The sequence below is a fragment of the Akebia trifoliata genome, chromosome 5 (genome assembly GCF_017979445.1).
Source record: "Akebia trifoliata isolate Shusen 1 chromosome 5, ASM1797944v1, whole genome shotgun sequence".
NCBI classification, from domain to species: Eukaryota; Viridiplantae; Streptophyta; class Magnoliopsida; order Ranunculales; family Lardizabalaceae; genus Akebia; species Akebia trifoliata.
In genome coordinates this window covers 15,772,270-15,775,519 of record NC_141379.1, presented here as the reverse complement: position 1 = coordinate 15,775,519, position 3,250 = coordinate 15,772,270, and the positions used below count along the sequence as shown (strand labels likewise).

At 34.7% G+C, this 3,250-nt stretch overlaps 1 pseudogene; it reads left to right on the top strand.

Moving 5' to 3' along the window:
• Positions 1-1,825: 1,825 nt before the first annotated feature.
• Positions 1,826-2,590, top strand: LOC147401551 (membrane-associated progesterone-binding protein 4 pseudogene; annotated as a pseudogene).
• Positions 2,591-3,250: the final 660 nt, after the last annotated feature.

The window sequence follows — 3,250 nt, the reverse complement described above, 5'->3', positions numbered from 1 at the left end:
TCAAGATATTATAGTCAATTAAGTAAGACTAGAGTCAAAATTAAAGTCAATCAAGTAAGACTAAAGTCAAGATATTAAAGTCAATCAAGTAAGACTAAAGTCAAAATCTTAACGTCAATCAAATAAGACCAAAAGTCAAAATCCTAATCGACTTCTAATTAAATAATAATTTTATTTAACAATCCTAATTAAATAATAACTCTATTTAATAGAATTCTAACTAAAATATAACTCTACATAAAACAATCCTAATTAAAATACAACTCTACCTAAAATACAACTCTAACTAAAAGAATTCTAGTTAAACACTAATTCTATCTAAATCAACCCTTAAAAAAATCTATAAATAAGGGCCTCCACACCCTATTTTCGTATCAAATAAAAAACCCTAAGAAAAGTAGGTCAAAAAGCTTCCCTAGCCTCCCCTAAGCCCTAATTTTGAAGTCCCAACTCCTTACCTAACACCCATACTTCAATTTTAGGTTGAAAACACCTAGAAGCCCTTCAAAAATATCCCAAAATTCATAAACAAATCCGAAGAATCCAGATTTAAGGAAGGGATACTTCACCTCGGAGATCAGAAATCAGATCCGAAGACAGAACGAAGCGAGGAATACTGTACAATGAGTTATTCTGTCAGATCTGAGGAACGAGAATGTTGTCTTCGAAAAGGTATAAATTTCTTAATTTTTTTTTATTACTTAGGTCTTTTAGCGATGTAGTTTATTTGGAAATTAGTAGAGACCGGTGTTTGCAAGGCGGGATTGGTGCCTAACACCTTCCAACCCCGTAACGTGATCCCCAGACCCGTATTTTTCTTTCGTAGATTAGTTTATTTTCCTTTTAGAGTCAAAGTTAGGTTCCTAGATCGTAATAACTAGGTGGCGACTCCCAAACCTCAAAGGTCAGAAGCGGATCTGCGCACCCCGCGGATCGAGGGCGTTTTCAGTGGCGACTCCACTAGGGACATTTTGAGTATCAGACTTGAAAAAAATCTCAAATTTTGGTGCGTTGCCAAATTGACCTAGGTTTTATTTTTTTTTTTGTTTATTTTTATTTACATATTGATTTTTTATTTATTTATATTCTTTTGGCGTGATTGTGAATCATTTAATTGGATTTTGAGTATCATAATTTTGATTTTTTTTATGATCCAATTGAGGGTTACTAGTAATGATCCTAAAATATTCAAGATCACAAAAAGTTAATGAATTGAGGATGGAGTGATGATCTTTGAGATAAGGAACCATGGGAGTTTTTTATTTTTTGTTGTTAAAAAAAAATTTATTAAAAAAGATTTTTTAGGGAGCTATTGTGGGTGACTGACATGCTGTTTGTAAAATAAAAAACTTTGTGAGTGATGTACTGTTAGTAACAGCAAAAAGAAAAAAAAAAGTTTTTTTGGGTACTGCTGTTAGTAATAGCAAAATAGTTTTTTTTCCTTTGTACGTGCTGCTGTGACAACATCAAAAGATTTTCTTCTATTATTTTTTATATAAAAAGCTTCAAAAGATAAAAAAAAATATGAAGAAAGTAAATGATAAACACAGATAACAGTGAGTGTGGTAGTACAGATTCTGTGAGTCACATGTATGTGCTGTAAAAAAAAATAAAGAAAGAAATCTAGTAAAGAGTAGCAGACACACAGCGAGAAAGAAAGAGAGAGAGACCCAAGCAACTCCTTCGACACTCGGAAGGGTATGTTTTGTGGACAGTAGAGCAGAGAGATAAGAAAGACGAGTTAGTTACGGTAGGTATGGAAAGAGCAATAACCGATTAATAGATTGATTGATTTTTGTGGTTAATAGTCCCTAACGCAGCAGATATGATCGAGAACGAGAGCGAGAAGAGAAGAATGTTAGCAAGGGCATCGTCTACTTGTTTATTTTTAGGTTTGGCAGTTTCTATCACGTTCGTTGCTCTCCTTGTCCATCAACTTCCACGTAAGCGGCAGCAGCAACTTCAATTAAGGGTATGGAGCACAAAAGAGCTGTCTATGCACAATGGGACTGATGATAATTTGCCCATCCTCTAAGGAATTCTCGCCTCTGTGGCTGATGTAACAAAAGGAAGATTCCATTACGAACTAGGAGGTGGTTACAATCATTTCGCCGACAGAGATGCTTCACGTGCATTTGTTTCTGGAAACTTTACGAGAGATGGCCTTACAGACTCATTACATGGTTTATCCAGCGTTGAGATGAAGAGTATTGTTGACTGGTGGGATTTCTATGTCAGAAACTACATATTTGTTGGTAAATTAGTCAGTCGATACTACGATAGCTTAGGAAACCCTACAAAGTATTTGAAAGGAGTTGAAGCAAAGGCTGCTAGAGGTGCCCAACTTTTGGAGAAACAGAAGAACGAAGAGGCTAAACTACCTAGTTGCAACTCAAGGTGGAGTCAGCAGGAAGGTGGTGAGGTTTAGTGCCACTTAGGCTACCAAAGATTAGTTTAGAAACCGCTAAAAATTGCCTTGACAGTGAAAATGAGCAAACGTTGTGTGTGCTTTAAAGAAGAGGAGCTGAGCAAGCCAGGCTTGGAGGTCTATGAGGGTTGTGATTACCTATCGAATGTTTGCGTTGTTTAAATTAAAGACAATGATTTCATGACCCCACATTCCCCAATAATCCTTGGACTCATATTGACCTCATGAAATGGAACCCATACACCAACCAAAAATCTTTAGTCAGGTAAAATATTATCCCCTAGGGCAGGGATATGTGTAGACCATACTTATGTTATCATTGATCTCATGAAAATTTATACGAAATTAACGGCTTAATTAAAACAATTTTTTTTAAAACAAAAAAAATATATATTATTCCTATCTCAACAATTATCACACTATCCTTGATTCAATATTAATTAAAATCTCAATTTGTTTTGAGAAACCCAAAGTAACCATTGATTGGTAAAAAAAAAAAGATTGGATTTCAAAAATCAACCATAGGAGTGAATTTTTAGGTGAGTCAACTTAGTTGAACTCATCTTACATCACGTGAGGAACTAGTTGTGTGCTATTTATTTTAATTCTCTTTGTGAGATTTTACCATAATGTGTTGCCATGATACCCAATTTTGAACGTAATGAGTCAAGTCAACTCGTTTGAATTTATTGGTTTCATGCAATTTGTTGCTTGTTCCTATACATTCCCTTGATATGTTATGATGATATTGTTTCCATGTTATATGAGGATTGAGTGCTATGAGATGAGTTGACTCGATGAGTCCATGATTGAATATGTTCT